Below are 25,562 nucleotides of genomic sequence, written 5' to 3'. Positions count from 1 at the left end.
TACATTTCTTACTTTCACTATTACATTTAAATATCATAACTAATATCTCTCTTCTTTCTCTTCTTTGCAATATTTCATATATTCCTCCTTACAAAACTTCTTGTAATCCTACTAGCGTAATTTGTTGAAACAAACAAGCAAATCTAAGTTAGTAGCTATTATGTCATGTGGCAGTGAGTTGTTGTTGATATCTATCTGTCTCAAGAGACAATGGAGTGCTCTTCCAGCAGTCAGGTCAAACCACTGTCTTAGCAGCACCAAGGTGAAATCCCTTGGGCGCAAGTCTAGGCAATGTGTCTGGAGGTCCTGGGCTGCCCAGATGACAACCCCCCCCCCTCTTGGCCTCATTGATGTGGTCCAAAGGAGAGCCAAGCAATGTATCTGGGTGCCAGCTTGGCTGCAGGAGTTGCCGGAAGGAGGTGTACAAGGCGCCATCCAACCCTCTTAGGGACTCCACTCTGGATTTGTGTAGGCTTCACCCCATAGCTTTTTCTTCTCCCAAAGATGTTCCACAAGGCAGCGGAGGTTTAGGATCAGAGTTTTCCTTCTCCTAGATGGGCTTACCTTCCCAGGTGAGTTCATAAGTTAATTACACCTTGCAGGAAGAAGGTCTTACATTTATCCATCTTGGCTCTACTGCCATTCAGTTTCATTTGGCAACCATGGGTTTTACTCCCAAGTCAGCCTCACCACACCTTTTTTAAAAAAACCAAAAACATTCTTTAACCTCTTTGAGTCCATTTGCATGGGTGCAGAATCTCTCCCATCTAATCCTGCCTAGTGTCTTAGCAAGCTATGTCTCTATAACTGCCACCACCAATGCCATCTTATTGCCTGTGTGCAGGGGGGGGGGGACCCTCCTTTCTCCCCCACCCCTTATCAGCTGGAGAAATGCAAAGTAGGTAAAGGGTTGTGGAAAGGAAGAGAGCTCTTTCACCCTCAGAACTGGCAAATTATCCGAGGTTCTGGTGTTTGGCAAAGACGTGAGCACTTTTGAAGGCTTTTGTCTCTGGGCGACAGCAGCCGGCCGGCTGCCTCCGTGAAGAAGTGCTTGAGTCACTGTGAACTCACTGAAAGATTTCCCCGCAGGCAAGGACACTCTCTCTCTCCCCGGCTGAGCAAATTAAAGGACCGTGGTGCCTCTGATTAAATATATATTTCAAGAAATGAATAGCTGAAAAGGCTGGCAGCTGGCTGTCAGGCAGCATAAGAATGAGAGGCTCCCGTAGCCTTTGAGCAGCGCAGAGGGCGTCCTCCGAGATCCTCTGCCAAACCTGAGGAATGAGGTTTTCCAGCATGGGACTCCTGGGGTGAAAGGGCTGGAGACCCTGAGCAGCAGGCGAAATGCAATTGCAAAGGCAGTTGGGGAAGGTCCAATGCTCAGTTGTGCTTTGCATGCAGAACACCCTCAACCTCTCCAAATAAAGACCTCTGCCCAAGACCCTAGAGAGCTGCTACCAGTGTAGACAACAGGCCCGATTCAGCTGGTTGTTCTTAGGTTCTCTACTTAGCCATGGGGAACCTGGGGCCCTCCACATGCCATCGGACCGCCACTCCCATCATCTCCAACCACTGGGTATCCCCTGCCATCTTAATAAATCAGAAAGGGGGGGGGGGAATGAGCTGGATTAGCTTTTCAGCTGCAGAGATCTTCGGCAATGCCAGGGATTGAATCTAGGCCTTCTTGAATGCGAAACAGGTGACATCGTGGGCCAACAAGGCTTTTCTCCAGGCTTTGGGTACCAGGTTTCATGAAACATGAAAAGAGCTCCCGCGGTTCCGTTGATTGCATTGATTCAGGAAACTCTGACTCGGCAGAGCTTGCAGCTGGGCAGCAGAGATATTTCTGAGATGGAGAGCCCTGGGAATGCTGACTGCGATGGGTGTGTGCTTTCCAGGTACGTGGGTGGGCTGCTTGGCAGAGTGTTATTGGGATGCATCAGCATTGATGGATCGAGTACATCAATGTACCTATGGATATCTGCTAGGGAGGCAGGGAAAGAGAGGGAGCGAGGGCTTCTGCGTCTGGCAAAGAAGAGTCCTTAGAATCTTGGATAATTTATCTCCCCCACCACCACCATAGAGAACTAGCACAGCTTCTGCCTTGCAAGCAGAAGGTCCTTGGTTCAGTCCCCAATGACATATCCAGGTAGGGTTGGGAGAGACTCTTGCTTAAAATCTATTGCAGTCTATGATGAGCTCAATGGACCAGTGGTTTGACTCAGTATAAGGCCGCTTCCTATGTTCCACCCTTAGGGATGTGGGAGAGACTTAAGTTTTGTTCACATTTAAATGAAGACGTACCTAAATCACAGTTGAGGAAACAAGAGATGGATTAGAACGCAGCAGTTCTTCGAAATTTACACTTTGCAAATCAGTTCTCCAACTTATGTGCATGCTAGGGGGAAGTGTGTCTAAAAATCCACACATTAGTAAGAAAAGAATGTACAAAACTGTGTAGGGGAAGTTGATTGCGGGGAAATGTGATTATTTGCCAAAGAATGCTTACCAAAATGCACACTAAAATCCTGATGAGTAAAGTATGTGGGTGCATAAATCTCTCTTTCCCTTTCCTTCCTCCCTGTGGAGTTTTCTGTCTCTGACATTTTGAAAGCTGTTGCTCATTTTGAGTCCAATGCCTAGATCTCCTCTATGCCAGTTTTGCTGGCACCAGACCTCTCTTTCTGTTATGAGTGAATTTGTTTAATTAGGAATAACTTGGGCATGTTTGTAGACTGAGATAATGACTTTTAAAAAACCAGTTAACTGCTTAGGTTTTCAGGGACTTATTTGACCTGTCATTTTTATTCATTGCTGTTGCTATTATATTTAGCATTTATTGTACTGCAGGGACAGACAACCTGCTCTTCTCCAGATGTTGGATTCCAGTTCCAGTCAGCCCCAGCTGTACAGGGTAATGGAACTACAGTCCATCAACATCTGGAGAGGACTAGGTGGCTGCCCATCATCCAGTGCTTTAGCATGCTCACATAAAATTATCAAAATAAAACTTAATAACAATCCTGTAAGGGAGACTAATGCTGTTGTCCTGTTTTACATTGCAGTGGGGAGGCAGTTCTCATAAGAGTGTCAAGATTCAAACCAGGGACTTGTGATTGCATTTAAATCAGTATTTCCCAAACTTAAAGGTAAAGGGACCCCTGACCATTGGGTTCAGGCGTGGCTGACTCTGGGCTTGCGGCGCTCATCTCGCTCTATAGGCTGAGGGAGCCGGCGTACAGCTTCCGGGTCATGTGGCCAGCAGGACTAAGCCGCTTCTGGCGAACCAGAGCAGCACACAGAAATGCCGTTTACCTTCCCACCAGAGCAGTACCTATTTATCTACTTGCACTTTGACGTGCTTTCGAACTGCTAGGTTGGCAGGAGCAGGTACCGAGCAACGGGAGCTCACCCTGTCACAGGGATTTGAACTGCTGACCTTCTGATCGGCAAGTCCTAGGCTCTGTGGTTTGGGTTTGAGGTGGGTTCAGATCTAGAAAGGTTAAGGAGTACTGGGGTATACAGCACAGACCTAAATGGACCACTGGTCTCAGAGGTGCCAACTTGAATAAAATATGGGAGGGCAGGTAACCCCCACCCCGCATAATCCGTCACATGACACAGTGCATGCACACCATTTGAATGGCAATGCCCATCAACTTTGAGGGGGCCCAGCCCCCTTCATATATTTTATTGGGGGGGGGAGGTGTTGAAGCCCCTAAGAGTTGGCTCCTCTGAATGGCCTTACTGGGCGTCATGGGCTCCCTATCTGATCTGCCCTGAGATGAAAGCCAGGAAATAGATCTTGTAAATAAAATTAACAAACAGTCTGATAAGTGAGATGAGATACTGGGGATTTGGGGTCGAAATGTCTTGGTTCATCTTGGGAATCGTGATACGGAGAAATGGGAAAGCTGAGTGTAGTCAGCTGTGTACCCAGGAAAGCTGATTTCAGCAAATTTAAAGAAATACTGGGTCAGATCCCATGGGTGGAATTACTCAAAGGGAGGGAGTCAGAGATGGGTGTGAGTTTCTTTGAAGGCACAATTGCAAAGCTTTCCAACGCACAAAAAATAGGGAGGCAGCTAAATTGGGGGGGGGGGTATGTGCCCCTCCAGATAATGTTGGACTCCAGCTCCCATTGTCCCTGACCACTGTTGGGAGTTTGAGTCCAACAACCTATGGAGAACCTGAATTAAATTAATTAAATACAGAGCATTTTCTTCACTGGATGCCATTGCCATTCTAAAAGAACAAAGCAAAAGTTCGTGGTGAGTTCTGGCACCTCTTATTCTAGAAAAAAATAGCACTGCAGGTAACTAACATAAGGAGAGCAAAGGAACCTGAATTATACTAGGTCGGGACGTTGGTCCAGCTTGGTCAGTATTGTCTACTCTGAGTGTTATCACTTCTCCAGAGTCTCAAGCAGAGAAGCACCTTTCCCATCATGAAATGGCTTTTAACGGGAAGTGCCGGATGTTGAACTTGGAACCTTCTGCATGCAAAACTGATGCTCTCATTAGAATATATGAAGACTGCTGGATCAGGCCAGTGGCCCACCTAGCCCAATGCCCTGTTCCCACAGTAGGGAAACTCTAGCAGGACCCGAGCAATAGAGCACTTCCCTGCCAGCAGTTGAGCTAGGACCCCCCCCCCCCCACACCCCTCACAAGCTCACCTGATCCTCCAAATAATTGCAGTGGCTGTGCCCCTTAAAAGGCAGCGGGTGACTGTGTGCGTGCGTGCGGCTGTGTGAGAACGCCAAATGTTCCCTGGCTCCAGAGTCGCCAGGGGCCTGTCCGCTGAGTCATCCAGGTGCCAAAGTCCCTGCTGAAGCATAATGGGAAATTCTTGCTGAGTTGCTGAGTTTGGTGCTGATTGGGAGCAGAGCAAAAAGCTCTGCTGGAGCAACTCAGCTGGTGCAATTTGCTAGTGCGGAACGGGAAGAATTGGCCTTGCAGCATTAATGCTCCGGTTATCAGCACGCTCAGGGGTGGGGGTGGGGAGCTTCTGCACTTTCCGCTTCCCAAAGTAGTGTAAGTCTCTTCTCTCCCCCCACCTACCAGGTAAAAAGTAGCACAGCCATGTTTGGCAGATGGACAGTAAGAATATAAGAAGAGCCTGCTGGGTCAGGCCAAAGGGGGCCTATCTAGTCCTGCTTCCTCTTCTCCCAGTAGCTGAGCAGATGCCTCAATGGGAAACCCACAAGCAGAACCCGAGAGCCAGAACACTTTCCCTGTGTCTTCCAGCAAATGTTATTCAGAAGCAGGTCTGGCCCACCCATGAGGCAAAGTGAGGTGACTGCCTCAGGCAGCAGAATCCACAGAGGCAGCAGATCTGGCCTCCAAGGAATGCATCGTCTGATGCCAATAATAATAATAATAATAATTATTATTATTATTATTATTATTATTATTATTATTATTTATATCCCACCCTCCCCAGCCGAAGCCGGGTTCAGAGCGGCTAACAACAATAAAAGTAAAACAGCATTCTAAAATCAATTCATTCTAAAATCAATTCAAAATCAAATTAATGGCAACCATTGGGCTAGAGTTCTGTGAGGATTACCAAAGGAGGGGGTCAGACTGTGCCCTAGCCAAAGGCCTGGTGGAACAGTTCTGTCTTGCAGGCCCTGCGGAAAATGTCAAGTCCCGCAAGGCCCAAGTCTCTTGTGACAGACCGTTCCACCAGATCGGGGCCACAGCCAAAAAAGCCCTGGCTCTGGTTGAGGCCAGCCTAACCTCCCTGTGTCCTGGGACCTCCAAGATGTTTTTGTTTGAAGACTGTAAGGTCCTCCGTGGGACATACCAGGAGAGGTGGTCCCGTAGGTACGTGGGTCCTAGGCCGTATAGGGCTTTAAAGGTTAAAACCAGCACCTTAAACCTGATCCTGCCACTGCTGTGGCATGCTCCTTAGAAACAAGAGCTGCCATCTCCTCAATGCCACTTCTACAGCGGCCTCTTGGTAAATAGTAGGCATTGCTGGTCTCCTCCCGCCCTTGTTTCCAGTGTAGATCTTTATTCCCCACATTGTTTCTGATGTAGATCTTCACTCACCCCATCTTCCCTAGAATGGGAACACCATTTTGTGGTTTGCCTTAGGCGCCAAAATGTCTTGGGCTGGCCCTGTTCAGAATCATCACAGCCTCCGACTGGAGGCAGAGCATAGCCAACCCGGCTAGTAGCCATCAACAGCTCTCTCTCTCCTGCATAGATTTGTCCATAGGTGAACGTCAAGAAGAGTTCCATAGGTGAACGTCAAGAAATGCTTTATTTTATCTGCCCTGAATCTTCCGACATTCAGCTTCATTAGATGGCCACAAGTTCTAGTATGGAGAAAAGCCTCTCTGTAGCCACTTTCTCCATGCCATTCATAATTTTATAAACTTCTATCAGAAGAACGTAAGTCCACAAGAAGAGCGTGCTGGATCAGACCAGTGGCCCACCTTGTCTATCATCGTATTCTCTCTATGACCACCCAGATGCCCCACAATGGGAAAACCAGAAGGCAGGACCCAAACTCAAGAGCACTCTCCCCTCTTGCGGTCATGTCACCTTACTTACCTTATCTCTAAATGAAGAAGTCCCAAACATTTGTACAGTGCCATTCAGAAGCCTCTTAATTTTAGTACACGGACTGACCCTCAATATGAACCGTAGGATTATAACACTTCAGATGCAGCAGCTTGTTTTGGAGCATACACTCCTCCTCTGTACAGTAATAGGAAGAAAGCTTTCTCGGGGGTGGGTCAGGGAAGAAGCCACACAACACTTTTCAGCTCAGCACCTGTCATTGCCCTGCTTCGCATGCCATGTTACACCATAGCTAACATGAAGCCATGGTTTAATGGGAACAAGTAGCATGTTTGTGCAGGCTGCTCAAAAGGTCACCCCGCTTTGCTCATTCCCCACCCCTGGCCATGCCAGGAGCAACAAAACACAAACCTGGGCATGTCATGTTCACCCCAAAGTGGGTCCCAGGGGAATGATCCTTTTTCTCAGCTGGGATGGGTGGTTGGGTGACAAAGAATGTGTGCGTGTGTGTGTAGATAGAGAGAGAAAAAGACAGAGATCTTGACTTTTGCATGTCTAGACTATAAACCCTAGAGGTTTAATTATAACCAACAGTGTATTAAGTTCTGTTAAAATAAATAAATAAAGGGTAAGAGCTGTATCCACTGCTTCACCTACTTTGGCCTCTGAGAGCTAGTATGGTGTAGTGGTTAAGAGCAGTAGACTCGTAATCTGGTGAACCGGGTTCGCATCTCCGCTCCTCCACATGCAGCTGCTGGGTGACCTTGGGCCAGTCACATTTCTTTGAAGTCTCTCAACCTCACTCACCTCACAGAGTGTTTGTTGTGGGGGAGGAAGGGAAAAGGAGAATGCTAGCCGCTTTGAGACTCCTTCGGGTAGTGATAAAGCGGGATATCAAATCCAAACTCTTCTTCTTCTTCTCTGGACTGCACCCACCACTGACATTCTCCGCCAGGAGGCAGTGATGGCAACCAACTTGAATGGCTTTAAAAGAGGACTGGGCAAATTCACAGAGGAGAGGACTACCCATGGCTACTAGCGACAATGGCTATGCTCTACCTCCACAGTTGGAGGCAGAAATGCCAGATGCTGGGGACCACGGGAGGGAGAGAGGGCTCTTGTGCTCATGTTCTGCTCCCTGGTTTCCCACAGGCACCTGGTTGGCCAGTGTGAGAACAGGATGCTTAACTAGATGAGTCATTGGCCTCATCCAGCAGGCTCTTCTTAAGCGCCACCCCCTCTCAAGATTGCCCACAACAGAATGTGGCTTTTGGTCTGAAAAAGGCTCCCCTCCGCTGGACATAGCCAGTGAGAGAGATGTGGCAACAGAACCTGGTTTTTCTTCCTTGCTTCTCAGAATTTGGCGGAGAGGCTTGACAACCTTGTGAGCAGCCGACAGACTGCAGAGCGTTAAATGCACCCTCTTGCATCTTGGGAATTCCCCAAGGTGGCATGAGCTAAGGGTGTTGCTAAGTAACAGGTGCCCACAGGGACTTTCAAGACGGTCCAGTGTGTATAGTGCCGGCTGGCAGGGATCCCAGCTTCCCAAGAGGCGGGAAGCAGGTCATGGCTTAGGCATCCATTTGGGCAAACGGCAAAGCAATGGTAGCTATTTCCCTTATCCATCTTCTATGTTCTCCTTATCTTATATCTTTCTTTGCTTTGATCAAAAGACAAGCAGAGAGAGGAGGAGTTGGTGACTCTGGTGGTGGGACAAATCTCCACTTGGTGTCTTCTAGGCCCTTGTCTAGTTATCTTCATCAACATCCCCTCCAGGCCACCAAAAAGGACTCCCACATTCTCTGAGCTTCTAACCTCTTTATGTAAACACTCGGCTTGGAAGGTTTCACCGTCCATCAATATAATTGCTCTCTGCTACCCCCAGCAGAGAGAGTTGGCCCACAGTGAAGCTGCTACACCTCTTGCCTTGAAGTCAAGAGCAATTTAATTACTTGGCCATTTTTTCTCTTCCAAACCACTTGGAGGAACCGTTGGGCAGTGGCGAAGGAAGTGGAAGGCAATTAGCAGGGAGCAGATGGGTCTCGCGTGTCGAAAGGTCTCTTGAGGTAGAGAGCAGTGTTGGCTCCAGGCCATTTTGCCTCTTTGCTTGAAGGCTGGTGTAGTGTCAGAGCTGGCGAAAGGGGGTTGTAGCAGCAAGGTCACATGAGGTGAGGCAAGATGTCCCCAGAAAACAGGAGTGAGCCTGGTGGAGAACGCAGCGGAAAGGGCATCATTCTCCTCAGACGCTGGTTGCTGGTGGATCACAAGAAGAGGAGGCTGGATCACGCCAATGGCCCATCGAGTCCCGCATCCTGTTCTCACAGTGGCTGACCAGATGCCCCAATGGGAAGCCTGCAACAAGTATTCAGACACAAGAGGACTGACTCTCCCCTCCTGCAGTTTGCATCAAATAGTACTCAGAAGCGTTGCTGCCTCCGGTCATGGAGACAGAGCACAGCCATCATGACTGGTAGCCACTGATATGCTCCATGAATTTGTCCATTCCTCCTTTAAAGCCATCCAAGTTGGTAACCATCACTTCCTCCTGTAGGAGGGAGTTCCACAGTTTAACTATGCGCTGCGTGAAGAAGTCCTTTCTTTTATCTGTCTTGAACCTTCTGACATTCAGCTTCATCGGATGTCCCCAAGTCCCAGTGCTATGAGAGAGGGAGAAAAACTTTTCTTTATCCACTTCTTCCATGCCACGTATAAATTTAGGAACTTCTGTCATGTCACCTTTTACCCTTTCTCTGAACTAAAAAGTCCTATATGCATGCTGAGCAATGTTTTCCTCCAAACAGGATAGTCACCACATTGTGGAAAGGTCAGAAGGGGTTGGGCATTCCAGCTCCTTTGCTAAGCCCCTTAGGGAATGGACTTAGCTCTACAGTCTCAGGTTCAAACGCAGCTAGGGCTGGGGGAGAATCTCTGGAAAGCCTCAGCAAGTCAGTGTGAGTAATACTGAATTGGGTCCACCAGTTGTCTGGCTACGTATAACACAGCCTCCTGTCTCCGCCTTAAAAGGTAAAGGTACCCCTGATCGTTAGGTCCAGTTGCGGATGACTCTGGGGTTGCGGCGCTCATCTCGCTTTATTGGCCAAGGGAGCCGACATACAGCTTCCGGGTCATGTGGCCAGCATGACTAAGCTGCTTCTGGCAAACCAGAGCAGCACACACAAACGTTGTTTACCTTCCTGCCGGAGTGGTACCTATTTATCTACTTGCACTTTGATGTGCTTTTGAACTGCTAGGTTGGCAGGAGCTGGGACTGAACAACGGGAGCTCACCCCATCGCGGGGATTCGAACCGCCAACCTTCTGATCAGCAAGCCCTAGGCTCTGTGGTTTAGACCATAGCACCACCCACACTTAGGTCCCAGCAATACAAAAGTGGGGTTGTTAAAGAGGATTGTGCTTGAAAAGCCAGTTGTCTGGAGGCGAGCAAGTACCACTGCAGCAGGTAGCACCATCATCATCATCATGATTGATGATGATGCAGTTGTATAGTCCAAACCAGGAATCAAGCATTCAGGTTTGTAAGGATGGAGAGTCCGCAAGTGGCTCAGTTTGTACCTGAACACTTTAGGGTTCCATTCAGTGCTAGTTCTACTCAGAGGCAAGTTGCTGAAATTAATGGACCTCGGTTAATTTTTGCGGGTCTGCCCTGAGTTAGTTGTCTACAACCTTAAGCAGCTTACATGCAAGACCTAGCCCAGAGTCAGGTGTTTTATATGACCAAGTGGATCTCCATTGGTCCCTGGAATCACCTGACCTCTGCTAAGCTGCAGTGCGCCTCACTGACCATCCACAATGGTGGTGCTAAAGAGCAATGGAGAGCAACCCAAAAGCTCTGCTACTACTGTGTCACTGAAAGTACCAGGAAAAGCCCTGCTAGGCTGGGAGGGAATGTTAATTTGGTCTGCAATCTTTTGCCTACACATGGCAGTAAATCTCTTGGAGCATGGTGGGACTTACCTCTGAGCAAACAGGTATAAGGATTTTGCTGCATGGGTGAATTTTGCCCAAGGAATTTTATCTTTGTGGATACAAACATCCTGATCTGCACCTCTTGGGCTAATGTGCAGACCAGAGTTGAGGTACCCAGCAGATTTCATGCTTCTGTTAATTGTCACCAGTAGCTTAAATCTAGCAAAATATGGATTTTGCATGTGTCTTTTGAAAGGGAAACATGTGTTTAAATGTTTTTTTTTTTAAAGAACTACACGTTTGCATACATATTTTGAGATTTCTGTTGTTTTCCATGGAAGGGAAATGTGTGAGTTGCTCACTTTGTTTTCAAGTGTTTTTATTTAATTCAACCATTTATATGCCACTTAATTGTAGTATGGGAGAAGTAAATAAAATGAAACTAAACAGGAGCTAAAACTGTAAAACCAGAATTCGGTTAAAATGCCTGCTGGTGTGTGTGTGTGTGTGTGTGTGTGTGTGTGTGTGTGTATTCCGTAAGTGCTAGAGGTTAAACAGGGCAAGGGTCTGTTTGGCCTCAGCTTGAAGGGTGTGCCATAAAACTGGACCCACAATACTGAACCCAGCACAGTTCCTGGTTGCTACGAACCATGCATCCAAGCCATGGGAGACCACTAATTGTGACTCCCCCGAAGACCTCACTGATCAAGCAGTGATATAAGGGATCAAGTAGTCTTTGAGGTATCCTGGACCCAAGTTGTTTGAATAAATACTGTACAAGCACCTTGAACCTGGTGTTCTTTCCATCCCCTCTAGGTTGACCCCACACCTTGCATGCAGGAGATTCCAGGTACAATCTCTGCCCAAGACCCCGGAGAAGCCCTCTGAGGCAGAGCAGACAGTTCTGGCAAGTTAGGCCAGTTGGACTGACTTGGACTTTGCCAAAAAGTCAGTGGCTAGCCTAGAGATTTTTCTTGCCAGGAGTTTTACCTAAATCTGCCTCATCGGTAGGTTTAATCCCATTGTCCCTTGGCCTGTCCCCAGAGGATGGAGCCAACAGTGTTCTCTTTCCCCTCTCTCTCACATCCTCCGGATCTTGACCCTGAGATAAATCTGAACTTTTGGGAGCAGTTAACTGCTGCCATCCACACCCCCCCGCCTGCCCACCTAGCTCCCCATCACCTGACCATTGCGACACCTGTCTTGCAGCCACACGGGGGTGGGGTGGGGGCTCTCCTCTTTGCCGTGTTCCGATGCCCACACAATTAATCAGCAGACGCCTCCGGAGCAAACCATCTCCACATTTAGCCGCAATCCGGGAGGAGTAGTGTGTCAGGAGTAGAGGGGGGGGGGGAGGCAGAATTTACAAAAACAGCATCAGCTGCCAATGCGATGGCTGGCAGAGCAGATTCCTGCTGACTCAGGCTTTGAAGGTACAAACGAGGCTGTTGCGGCAGTGAGAGAGAGGGAAAGGAGGGGGCTGCATCTCTCTTGCCCACGCACTGCCAAATGGATTTCGGCTCGTGTCTCTCTCTCTCTCTCTCTGCCCATACTAAATAAATAAATAAGTTGCCTGTCTAGAACCTGGAAAGGAATGGGGTAGAAAGAGAACACCTTTCTCTGTTCTTTTTTTTTTTTTTTTTTGCCCTGCTCCCCCCCCCTCCCCAATTGCTCGTCCATCCAGCCGTCTGGCTTATTACATTTTTTTCCACCATGCCTGCTTGCTAGATCCATCGCCCGCGTCTCCTTTACTTTGCCGCTTGCTTTTTTTCTTGACTGCCGGTCTAGAAAAGAAGCGACAACATCTAAGGTAGGTGCGGTTCTCTCTCTCTCTCTCTCTCTTATTCCCTTTGACTTCTGGGGTGACCTCTCTCCCTCCCCTGTTTTTGGAAGCTCTCTCCTCCGCCCGCCTCCCCAATTTCCTTTCTTTGCTGCAGGCGACGATTTCTCCTTGAGTTCACTTCTCTCTCCGGCAGATGCAGGGCGACAGGAAGCCGGTGTGTGCCCGGGTGCTTTTGCTGGGCTCTTGGGAAATCCTATGCATGTTTCATCAGAAAGAGCGTGTCCCGTTGGGTTCAAGGGAACTCGCTCCCCTGGAAGCATGTATAGAGGGCTGCAGCCTCGGTGGGGCTTCTAGGAAGCAACCAAAGAGGCAGAGGAGGCTGGCCTCTTTGAAAGACAAAAGGCAGAACCCAAATAGTGGACTTGGCTTATTTTAGACTCTGGGGCTTAATGGATTTGGGGATGGGGAGGCAGTGGTTTTGCTCTTTAACGTGTTTTATTTTGCTTTCTCCAAAACATGCACTTGTGGGGACACACACACACACACACACACACACATTCCCTGGAGTGCCCCCGTAAAGTCCTTCCCCCATGGTACCACCAATAGCTGTTATTAACTCCTTCCCCCATTATTTTCTGCAATCTATGTTCCTTGCAGCATCAAACCCCACATTATTTTAGGACGATTGAAGAGGTGGAATGCGGGGACCGATGTGCTGCCACAGGCAGAAGAAACCTCTCCTTCATTGCAGCTCATAGTTTGCGGTTAATTCCCGACCCGTGTGTTTCCAGGTTGACCAGCTAATCGGCATAGCCGTTTCCATGGTATCTAGCTAGAAAAACTAGGCTGCCCCTTTTTCTGGTGCAAGGAAAACAAAGTGGATTCTGTTTTGTTTTGTTTTTTGTGGGGGTTTTTTAAAGGAAGGGGACATTTTAGCACACAGATTCTCCTCTGCCCTTTGTTCTCTCTGCTCTCTTGTGGTTTTCCTCCGGTGCTGCCAAAAGCTGAGGGTGGAAGTGAAGAAAGGACTGGGTTGAAATCAATCGGTGGGGGGGGGGGGGGAGACGCAGCTGCCTGAACATCACCTGCAGTGCATCTGAGAGGAGGGTGATCTGTCAGGCACAAGTGTTTCGTCTCTGCCCTGAAATTAATTGCACTTTGAAAGGAAAAGGATAGGATGGGGAACAGCTAGGATTCTGTAACGCAAGGCAGCGGCGAAGGAAACTGCTGAGAAGGGTTGGTGGCCCTGATTGCGGACGGGCAGTGGACGTCACAGTGCACCACTTTGAGAGAGGCTGCTGGCAGAGCGCTCAGTGGGACCAGTTTAGGGTGCAGGCAGGGCAGTGGGGAGCTGCAGGGGGTGACTGCGCCAACAAAAACAGGAAAAGAGCAATTTCCAGTTTTGGACTGTGGAATTCGCATGTTGCCATAGATCTGCTAAGGTTTGCCTGTTTCATTTCAGTACCCAATTTTTTAGTTTTGAGCGCAGTTCGCTGTTTTAATCACAGCACAATATGAAAGATAGGAAACTCCTTTCTACAGTGTAAAAGCATTCCTCTGTCTAGCTTAGCACTGGCTGCACCAACAGGCAGTGGCCCTCCAGGTTTTCGGATGGGGCTTTCCCGGTCCTACCTAGAGCTGCCCGGAACTCAACCTGGGACTTTCTAAATTCTGCATGATGGGTGGTGTGTATCCCTCTATTTGCTTTTTGCTAACTGGAGGGTTTCTGAAAAGGGGGTTAGAGGAGGCTGCTCTGAGCTCCGTGTGCTCTGAGCTCCGTGTGAACTTCCTTCTGTAAGCTGCAGTTGTTGCCAACACTCTGGCCACAGTCAAGGAGCGATGACTTCCTGATGTGCCCATGGGGAGAAAGCAGCTTTTCTTCCCACTTATTAAAATTCATGCTTCTGTAATTCCCAGCTTCTGCTAGATATTTTTGGCTTGGCTTGACGTCCCGCCATTTCTCAGCTCAGAGAAAATGAGTTTGCGATGGAAGATCGGTGCATGCAAGAGAAATTTCTGCCTAGTGACATTTCAATTACACAGTTAGCCTCTTAGCCGGGAGGATGGGATCATTCTGTTGGGTACCAGTAGGAAGACAACAATTTCCCCACCAGCCCTCTAATATTCAAGAGCAAAAGCAACCGTGAGGATAAAATAAGGTGCTGTAGGGAGGAGAGAGTGTCCTAATTATTCAATGGCATTTTAGAGACATGAAGAAAGTGAACATAACATAAAAAGAGCTTACTGGATCAGGCCAATGGCCCATCTAGTCCAGCATCCTGTTCTCACACTGGCCAACCAGTTGCCCCCAGTGGGAAACCCATAAGGAGGATTCAAGCACAAGAGCCCTCTCCCCTCCTGTGGTTTCCAGCAACTGGTATTCAGAAGCATTGCTGCCTCCTGCTGTGTAGGCAGAGCATAGCCATCATGGCTACTACTGTCCACCATCCAAGTGGGTGACCATCACTGCCTCCTGTGGCAGTGAGTTCCATAGTTTAAACTAGGTGCTGCATGGAGAAGGACTTGCTTTTGTCTGTCCTGAATCTTCCAACATTCAGGTCCACACGTTCTAGTGCTAGGGAGGGAGGGAGGAAAACCTTTTGTCTGTCTGCTTTCTCCATGCCAGGCGTAATTCTATAAACTTCCAACACGTGTCCTCTCTTCCTTATCTTTTCTATAAACTAATGGGTGTGGGTGTGAGTGTCTTCTAGCAACTCTAACCACCATTAAGAAACTACACTTCCCATGATTCCTCAGCGGAAGCCGTAGCTTTTTCAAGTGGTGGGATATTGCTTTCAATATACAGTGGTACCTCGGGTTACAGATGCTTCAGGTTACAGACGCTTCAGGTTACTGACTCCACTAACCCAGAAATAGTACCTTGGGTTAAGAACTTTGCTTCAGGAGGAGAATAGAAATCGTGCAGTGGCGGCAGCGGGAGGCTCCATTAGCTAAAGTGGTGCTTCAGGTTAAGAACAGTTTCAGGTTGGGAACGGACCTCCAGAACGAATTAAGTTCTTAACCCAAGGTACCACTGTATAGGGCAAATGGGGCCAAAGTTTATGCTACCGCTGAGCTGAAATCTTTACCCTGTCTTTTGTGGCATGACAGCACCCTGGAGATCTACCATGCCCCTCCTTCTCTTCTCCAGGAAAGATTAACAGGCCCAGCTCTTTCACAGGACTAATGAGCAGCAGTGATGTAAAAAGGCATCTCCCCTGCTAGGGATCTTCAGGGAACGAATTGAAAAATAAAGCTGCCAATATATTAAAGCTATTTTACAAATCTGTAGTGCAACTGCGTTTGGACTGCTGCGCACAGCTCTGGTCATGTCACCTACAAAAGGGTATTGTAGATTTGGAAAAGGTTCAGAGAAAGGCAACCAAAATGATCTAGGGAGTGGGGAGAGAGCATAACCGTAGACTTGTAGAGTTGGAAAGGGACCCTTGGGGTCATTTAGTCCAACTCCCTGTAACTGAGGAATCTCAACTAAACTGGAAGTTTGTAGAACTTTGCATGGCATGGATAAAATGGAAGATTCAGGGCACATAAAAAGAAAGGCCTTTATCGCACAGTGCAGAGTTCAGCTCTGGAACTCACTGCCACAGGAAGCAATGGATGGCTTTCCTAAAAATTGATTTTTAAATTCAAGTAACGAAACATGCCCATACAAGGAAAACAGAGCTTCGTAGTTGTGCACAAAAGAAAGAAAACTCGGTTGGCTTTAAAAGAGGATTGACAAATTCCTTGAGCAGAGGGCCATCGACGGCTATTAGCCATGATGATTATGTTCCGCCTCCACTGTCAGAGGCAACAATGCTTCTGAATACCAGTTGCTGGAAACTGCAAGGGAGGAGAGGGCTCTTGGGCTTGGATCCTGCTTGCAGGTTTCCCACTGGGGCATCTGGTTGGCCACTTTGAGAACGGGATGCTGGACCATTGACCTGATCCATCGGCTCCATTCTGATCTATTCTGATTTTCTTATCCCCCCCCCCCCGTCCTGCCTGACCAACCCCACCCCCGAATCCCCACTCAAAGAACGTGCAGTACAGTGGTACCTCGGATTAAGAACTTAATTCGTTCTGGAGGTCCGTTCTTAACCTGAAACTGTTCTTAACCTGAGTTAACACTTTAGCTAATGAGGCCTCCCGCTGCTACCGTGCCGCTGCTGCACGATTTCTGTTCTCATCCTGAAGCAAAGTTCTTAATCCGAGGTACTATTTCTGGCGGAGTCTATAACCTGAAGTGTCTGTAACCTGAAGCGTCTGTAACCTGAGGTACCACTGTATAGTGTCAATATCTTTCTTAAAATACAGTGCCCAGAGCTGGGCACAGCCCTCCAGATTGCAGCTTGACTAGCACGGAACAGAGTGGAATTATTACTCCTTGTGAGCTGGACAACTCTGCTTCTGTTAATGCAGCGAAGATTGCATTAGCTTGTTTAGCAGCAGCATCACACTGCTGGCTCCCATTCAGCTGGCAAAGAAAAGATTCTAATACCTTTGTTAAGTTTCCTCCCATGAGCGAGGAATTGCATTAAGTATTCACATCCTGTGTAGGAGGTAAACCCCCAAAAAGTCCAGCTGGTGTTGAATTGGAAGCTGACTTATCTCCATGCCAGCCTCCTCCCCGCTAGGGTCAGAATATAAAAATGGCTATCAGTGAGCATGCTTTTGTCTCCACATTTGTTGCCTTGGGAAGCTCTTGGACCCTTGGCAGAAGGAATCAGGCTTCATTTATATGCAGGCTGGTGAATCTTAGAGGCGGTTAAGGTTTGGGACAGGGGCAAGACCCATGCAGAGGCAGGAGGGCAGCTGGGTACATTTACCCATGACCTCAGAGGGCTAAGCCAGCTGGGGGGAGGTGGGCACCACCAGGGGCCTGCCAGAATTACACTGCCATGCCAAGAATGCCCCGTGCCAGCTGATCAGGGACTCCTGCCCCAAGCCTCATACAAGCTCTGCATGGGCCTGGGCAGGGGTCTCCCCCAAAGTCCCTAACCCATCCCTTCCCACCACTCACTTCTCCCTTGGAAATGGTTTGGGTGAGTACAGTGGTACCTCGGGTTAAGTACTTAATTTGTTCCGGAGGTCCGTTCTTAACCTGAAACTGTTCTTAACCTGAAGCACCACTTTAACTAATGGGGCCTCCCCCTGCTGCTGCGCCACCGGAGCACAATTTCTGTTCTCATCCTGAAGCAAAGTTCTTAACCCGAGGTACTATTTCTGGGTTAGCGGAGTGTGTAACCTGAAGTGTATGTAACCCGAGGTACCACTGTACCTGTTTCTCCCTTGAAAAATACCCCAAACAACATCCCAATCTCTGCCAAGCAGGGTCTGTGCTCCTTTGAAGAATTGAAGACACGGCGGAGGCTGTCGTAGCTTTAAGGAAATACGATTTAGTCACCTATTTACACCTGAATTTAGATGGAGGGAGTCCAGATCTTACAGCATGGTCATCTCAAGACGATCTTGTTCTCCACAGCAGAGCAGCACTGGAGTCCAAGGCATCTCCAAGTTTCGGGCTGGGAAAGAACTTTTAGCAGTCAAGAGTAGATCAAATAGACTGATATTAGACAGCTTCATAGTGTTTTAAGTTTTGGAGGGTCAGTCTGGATGGTGCCCGTGGGTCCCTTCCAAACCTGTGACCCTGCGTAGATGACAGTAGAATCTATAAGAGCAAACCAGCCAGACCCTGGCCAGTTCAGTACTGCCATTTATGTTAGAAAGATGTTGATCTGTTGCCATGGAGATAATTGGGGGGGGGGGTAATTCTCCCCACCTAATGGGAAGTGACATCACCTCATAAGGTGAAGAGTAATTGCCAGATGTTCCGTGTGTGATTTTTGGTTGATGCTGGAAGATGGAGGGCAGGCCTTGCTCTGTACTGGACCCAAAGAACTGTGACTTGGTGCTTCTCTGGAAACTGAATGAGAAAGCGAAGTCGGTTGGAGGTCTTAAAGCTGTAAGCCCATCCCTCCAAGGCTCAGCTTCTATATATGTGCTAATAAGACCATTCGTACTAAAGACACCACAGTCTCCGCCAACCTTCATTCCAAGAAACACCACTTGGAGATTGCGGTTTGTGCAACAATATGTCCCTATCCTGGAGTGAACTCAAGAAGAACACTGTCTCTGTGAGCCTCTTTTTCCATGACGCCTTTCAACCCAGAGTGTCTTCGCCGCTCCTTCTCCTTGGCCTAAAGACCCCTCTCTCTGAGGGAGCTGTAGCCGTGCTGGATTTCTTTGGCAGAAGCTTTTAACCTGATGAAACTGAAGCTGGCCGTAATGGCCTTAAAATCAGGATGCTGAGAAACTTGAAGCTCCCGGGTCAGCAGGGGCAAACTTTACCCACCATTCATACTTAATGTGCAGGGAACTAATGACTGGTTGTAAACTGCTTGGATTCCTCCCCCCCCCCTTTTTTATGAACAGTGGTATCTAATTATTTTCATAAATAAATAATAAACACAGACCCTCCAAGTGCCCCTATTTTCCAGGGACAGTCCTGGATTTACAGAAGCCGTCGTGGTTTCTGATTTGATCCTGGATAGTCCCGCTTTTCCTTAGGACGTCCCTATTTTCATCAGAGAAAGCTTGGAGGGTATGGAGTTACGCGACCCCCGAGCCAAGGCGATAAGTAACTATCCAGCCTTCAGAAGACACCTGAAAGCAGCCCTGTGTAGTTTTATTATGTTTTTATATATGTCGGATGGGCAGGATATAAATAAAAATGAGAAAATAAATGTGTTGGGGTGGTGGGTTATTGGCTTGTTCTTGTTTTTATTTCTATTATATATTTTGTGTTTTTATGTTGCGATTTTATGTTGTGAACCGCCCCAAGACCTGCGGAGATAGGGCAGTATACAAATATGAATTATAACAATAATACTAGTATAATAGTGTTCGGAAATGAGCAGGGGCCAGATAAAATTTGGGTGAAATTCTCATGGACAGAGTGTGTGTTTTTGTGTGTAGATACAGCATGGTTTACTTTCTAGGTGGCAAAGCAAGTGGTATTCAGAAGCATTGCGGCCTCCAGCCATAGAGGCAGAACATAGCCATTGCAGAGACTGGTCATTGACTTTATCCAGTCCTCTTTTCAAGCCATCCACGTTGGCAGCCACCTCTGTGCCATAGTTTTAATATGCACTGCATGAAGAAGTCCTTTCTTTTATCTGTCCTGAAACTTCCAACAGGCTCTGCTCTGCCTCCACAACTGGAGGCAGCAATGCTCCTAAATACCAGCTGCTGGAAACCACAGGAGGAGAGAGGAGTCTTGTGTTCGAATCCTGCTCGTGGGCTTCCCACAGACATCTGGTCAGCCACTGTGAGAACGGGAGGCTGGACTAGATGGGCCGTTGGCCTGATCCAGCAAGCTCTCCTTGCATTCTTAAAAGGTCCCCTGTGCGGTTTACCAATAAATTGATACAAACAAAACTGTGTGGCCCCTTCAGATGTGTTTTTTTTTGGGGGGGGGATATATTCTGCCACCAAGAGATGCGGGTGGCACTGTGGGTTAAACCACAGAGCCTAGGACTTGCCGATCAGAAGGTCGGCGGTTCGAATCCCCGCAACGGGGTGAGCTCCCGTTGCTTCTGCTCCTGCCAACCTAGCAGTTCGAAAGCACGTCAGAGTGCAAGTAGATAAATAGGTACCACTCTGGCAGGAAGGTAAACGGTGTTTCTGTGTGCTGCTCTGGTTCGCCAGAAGCGGCTTAGTCATGCTGGCCACATGACCCGGAAGCTGTACTCCGGCTCCCTCGGCCAGTAAAGCGAGATGAGCACCGCAACCCCAGAGTCGGTCATGACTGGACCTAATGGTCAGGGGTCCCTTTACCTTTACTATATCCTGCCACCATTCATGAATGCAATACTAGCAGTAGGTTTATACTGGACCAACCACACGTCATTCTTCTTCTTCTTTTTCTTCTTTGCTTATTTTTATTGGTTTTCACATATTGCATTACAATACAGAAATGGTGTTGGCACAGGAGATGGTGTTGACTTTGGTATGTCATTCTTCTTTAATAGTTGCTCTGTGATGCTGCCCCAATGTAAGTGCATTATTGTGCCATCTCGAAGGGCACCTCTCGTCCTGCACAACTAAATTCAGGGCAGTAAACAAACCAGAGCATACATGCTGTAAAAAAAAAATGTTACCGGATTTTGGCAGGGTGGTATACGGCATGCAATGATTGGAAATGGAGCAGCGTTTTTGCCCTGGGACTTTTAACGGGTGCAAATGCAGTGGTACCTCGCAAGACGAATGCCTCGCAAGACAAAAAACTCGCTAGACGAAAGGTTTTTCCATTTTCAATTTGCCTCGCAAGACGAATTTCCCTATGGGCTTGCTTCGCAAGACGAAAACGTCTTGCGACTTTTTTTTCTTTGTCTAAAAACAAAGACATGTTTTGTTTATAAAGTTAATTTATTTTCCCTTAAATTTTTGAACTGCTCTTTACAGTATGTGTGACTTTAAAGAGCAGTTAATAAACTGTTGTTGTACCAAATTTGGCTTTGTTTGGACTTTTTTTGACCATAGGAACGCATTAATTGATTTTCAATGCATTCCTATGGGATTTCGTGATTCGCAAGATGAAAAATTCGCTAGACGACAAAAATTGCGGAACGAATTAATTTCGTCTTGCGGGGCACCACTGTGGTTTCGAAAGCAGGATACCATCATGAATGCACAATAAAAAAGGAAGCCTGTAAAAGAAAAAGAAATCTTACAATGTTATAAAAACAGTTATTTAGAATGAAACCAGAATGACTCATCCTGTTGAGTTGGAGTTTCAATGTGTGAAGGAGCCTCTGAAAGTGCAGAATTTGGAAGCTGCTGCTCAGTCATCTATTGCATACTCATATGCCTCCTATAAGCCACTAGCAGAGCCAGGCAGTTTTGCTGCCAGGGGCTGCACCCCAAGTATATGAAACCCAAGACCAGCCAAGTTATTTGGACCCCTGAGACAAAGTATAATAATAATCCCGCATTGTAGTCCACACTTACGCCCATATTACAGGTTCAAGGATTCTTCTGAGATAGAGTAGCATAATAGAACCATAGAATTGCAGTGTAGGCTGGAACCTCCCAAGGTTCATGTAGTCCCACCCTCTGCAATGCAAGAATCACAGCTAAAGAATCCCTGACAGATGTCCATCCAACCTCTGTTTAACAGCCTCCAGTGAAGGAGGGTCCATCACCTTTCAAGGGAGTCAGTCAGTCCGTCAGTTTTATTGCACATAGCCAAAGGCTGCCGCAATGTACACAGAACCATTCAAAAATTAAAAGAAAATATACTGGATTAATATAAAAAACCTAAAACATTTATATTATCAAGACATTACCTACTCTAAACAGAGCTATAAAAGTACCTTAATATACAAGTTAAGACATTAAACAATAAAATTTATAAGCTAAAATTATCACATGGCCACTGATATATTAAAAAATAATACAATGTGCAATTATATTCGGAGTTTGGTGATAAAGATAGAATATAGCTTGATGTAGATAAGGTCAAATAAAGTCTTCTCCTTTACAGTTGGAGTCAGTTCCCCTGTCAAACAACTCTTGCCATCAGAAAGTGCCTCCTAATGTTTAGCCGTAATCTCCTTTTTTTGTAATTTGAATCCGCCGGTTCGGGACATACCCTCCAGAGCAGTGGAAAGCAATCTTCCTTGTGACAGCCTTTCCGATATTTGAAGGTGGCCATCATATCACCTCTCTGTCTTCTCTTCTCTAGGCTGAACATTCCCAGCTCCCTCAACCATTCCTCACAGGCCTTAGCTTCCAGACCCTTGATCATTCTGGTCACCCTCCTCGGCACACCTTCCAGTTTACAACAGAATCACTTACGATGGCCTTGCAATGTAGTCTCCTGTTCATATTGCAGCTCAAAAGTGGGGCCAAGGCTGCTTTAGATTCTCTCTCTGGGTTGCAGCATTAAATTACCCAGCGCCCCTCAGGTGGGTCAAATCAAGCACTAGGTGACGATGCACAAGCCTCATGCTCTATTGACTTGCGCTTAGACTGGTTACTCTTATATTAAAAAAAATCTTTATAAAAAATGGCACCTATGAAGTTATCCCCAAGTCAGTTCAGTTATACACTGAAGTGCTTGTTTTTTGTGTGTATGTGGGTGCTTATAATGTCCTAACATCCCAGTTACTTGCAATTCATTTGCATTTCAGAGTCCAGTTTCTGATAAGTCAGTCTCATCATCATTCCTTTCCTTTTCACCTGCTGCCTGGTTAATGATAATGTGTGTGTGTGTGTGTGTGTGTGTGTGTGTGTGTATTTGTTTACATGTTGTTGATTGACAGTGGGTTATTATTATACCCTGATCAATTTGCTGTCAGTTCAATTCCTGCTTGGTGGTTGATTTCCGTAAACCGTGTGCCTTTAACCCATATTGTAACATGATACGTAGGTGCTATTGGTCTAAGGGAGCTGGGCATGTTTAGCCTGGAGAAGAGGAGGTTAAGGGGTGATATGATAGCCATGTTCAAATATATAAAAGGATGTCACATAGAGGAGGGAGAAAGGTTGTTTTCTGCTGCTCCAGACAAGCGGACACGGAGCAATGGATCCAAACTACAAGAAAGAAGATTCCACCTAAACATTAGGAAGAACTTCCTGACAGTAAGAGCTGTTCGACAGTGGAATTTGCTGCCAAGGAGTGTGGTGGAGTCTCCTTCTTTGGAGGTCTTTAAGTAGAGGCTTGACAACCATATGTCAGGAGTGCTCTGATGGTGTTTCCTGCTTGGCAGGGGGTTGGACTCGATGGCCCTTGTGGTCTCTTCCAACTCTATGATTCTATGATTCTATGATACCATTTGTGTCTCCAGTTGATCTTAAAGGGGCATATTAGTAGCTAGGGGCATGGGTGGTGGCCTCCTTGGGGGGGCCATGCTTTCAGAAGATTTAGGAGCACAGTCACCCTCCTAAAGCTGGCAATGGCTCTCCAGGATTTCTGGCAGAGGGAGATCCCAACCTTTCCTGGACATGCCAGGGATTGAGCCTTCTGCATGCAAAGCACCTGCTCTCCCACTGAGCTATGGGCAAGGTTTCAGAGAAGTGCCTTTGTCAGCCATACTTGGAGATGCAGAGGATTGACAAGCCTGCTGGATCAGGCCAAAGGGGGCCCATCTAGTCCAGCATCATCTTCTCACAGTGGCCAACCAGAGGGCAAGCGGGATCTGGGCTCAAGAGCACACTCTCCTCCTGAGGTTTCTAGCAACTGGTATTTGTAAGCATTGCTGCCTCTGACCATGGAGGCAGAGCATAGCCATTGTGGTTAGCAGCCATGGATAATAGCCCTCTCCCCCATGAATATGTCTAGCCCTCTTTTACAGCCGTCCAAGTAGGTGGTCATCCCAGCCTCCTGTGGCAGTGAGTTCCACAGTTTAACTCTGTGCAATGTGATGAAGTCTTTTCTTTTATCTGTCCTGAACCTTCCAACACTCGGCTTCATTGGATGTCCACAAGTTTCAATGTTATGAGAGTGGGTGAAAAACCGTCCTTCCTCCAATTTCAACCAAGTGTGGCCACACCATAGATCTGCATAACAGCATTATCTGCCACTGGGCTGCCACATCCTTTTCTCCTGCTTTGCTTTCTGGAACCTCTCATGTCTGTCTCAATCCCAGAAGAAAGCACTTCCTTTTCACAACTGCAGAAAAATTGGGTGGTTAGCTAATTCTCCTGCCTCTGTATTATAGCAGCTGCAAGCTTAGCTGCACGATTTCTTCTTTCGTTTCAAAGACTCTGCTTATTCATGCTAAATATCGGGCTTGTTTGGGAGCTCCGTCCTTTCCATTTCTGCCCCCATCCTCTTCTCCTAACAGTATGTTTGAAAAGTAAAATGTAATGCAATAAAACATCACGCCCAATCCAAATAAATAATCCTTCTGGTGTGAGCCAGGAATCTCACGTCTACCACTGATTCACTGGGTGGGTTTAGAGAAGCCACTATTCTCTTATCCGTTCAACTTTCACACAAGAATTGAATCATGCTGGCCTACCTTTTGAGGCCGTTGTGAAGCTTGCAGAGATAATGTATGTTAAGTGTTTGGGAGCATTATTATTATAATATTAAAAAAACTACTTCTAGCGACCCATCATCTCCCCTGGGGACAAAACAGCAAAAGTGGTTTCTCAGGGGCAGGTAACCGAAAATCATCATCATTATGTATTTAAATAATATTGTATTTACCGTTTACCAGAAAGTCCCAAGGAGGTTGGAGAATATAAAAACAGAGTTGGAACAGCAGAAGGGGTGATGTCCCTGGAAATACAAAAAAAAAAGAAAAAAGGAAGGCATTCAGCAGTATATACATTAAGTAATTCAAAATAATTGGAGAGGGTGTGTGTCGCCATAGATGCCGTGTATAAATTTGCTTGCAGAAATTCGAAGCTGTGCGTTGCTGCTGCTAAAGATTGGCTTGCAGACCCGTTTTCCGTTTTCTCTGCGCTACATGAGCCAGTGAAGAAGACGCGAGGTTTTTTGTTTTGTTTTGTTTTTGCTTTTGTCCTGTGATCTCACCTTGGCGCAACCCAGGATCCTTGAAGCTGCAGGAGGCAGGAGTCTCTCTCCGCCTGTCACCCAACCCCTTTGCTCAGGGTTCTGCTTTCTGTCCTCGTTTCAGCAATGTCTTATTTTAGAGGCAGAGGCTCCTGGCTGTCTCGGGAGGAGAGAGCAGGGAGAATTCGTGATGAGCAGAGCCTTAGCGGAGAACACAATTCCAACAGGCCAGGAGGGAGGCCCAGTTTTGGAGGGTGGCAAGGTCCAGGGTACATTGGCACTCAACATCCAAATATTCCTGGTTGAAGCCAATGGCCCATCAAGTCCAGCAGCCAATGATAGCCCCATCCTCCTCCATAAATTTCCCCAATCCTCTTTTAAAACCATCTAAGTTGGTGCCAATCACTGCAGGAGGGAGTTCCATAGCTGAACTCTATGCTTTATGTCACCTCTTACTCTTCTTTTCTCTAAACCAGCCTTTCTCAACCTGTGGGTCCCCAGATGTTGTTGAACTACAACTCCCATCACCCCCAGCTAGCAAAGTCAGAGCTCAGGGATGATGGGAGTTGTAGTCCAACAACATCTGGGGACCCAAACAAAAACGCCCTAGACCAGGCATAGGCAAACCCGGCCCTCCAGATGTTTTGGGACTACAGCTCCCATCACCCCTAGCTAACAGGACCAGTGGTCAGGGATGATGGGAGTTGTAGTCCCAAAGCTGGAGGGCCGAGTTTGCCTATGCCCACCCTAAATGCTGTAACCTTTCCTTATAGGTGCCTCAATCCATC

At 47.3% G+C, this 25,562-nt stretch overlaps 1 protein-coding gene across 6 annotated transcripts in view; it reads left to right on the top strand.

The window, feature by feature from the left end:
* The window catches only part of KCNAB2 (potassium voltage-gated channel subfamily A regulatory beta subunit 2), a 107,261-nt gene that overhangs the window by 6,738 nt on the left and 74,961 nt on the right, over positions 1–25,562 (top strand). The window contains exon 1 of one of the 6 annotated variants that reach the window (XM_083513163.1): positions 11,720–11,895. The exons of 4 other annotated variants lie outside the window; for them this stretch is intronic. The gene's annotated coding sequence lies outside the window, so the exon portion shown is untranslated. Of the gene's footprint in view, positions 1–11,719; positions 11,896–11,923; positions 12,273–25,562 lie in introns of those variants that run through there. One more of the 6 variants, XM_083513162.1, reaches the window with a different exon arrangement.

The sequence above is a fragment of the Podarcis liolepis genome, assembly GCF_965112155.1.
Source record: "Podarcis liolepis genome assembly, chromosome: 7".
Taxonomy (NCBI): domain Eukaryota; kingdom Metazoa; phylum Chordata; class Lepidosauria; order Squamata; family Lacertidae; genus Podarcis; species Podarcis liolepis.
Note: the sequence above shows the minus strand (reverse complement) of the source record. Positions and strands in the feature narration are given on the sequence as shown.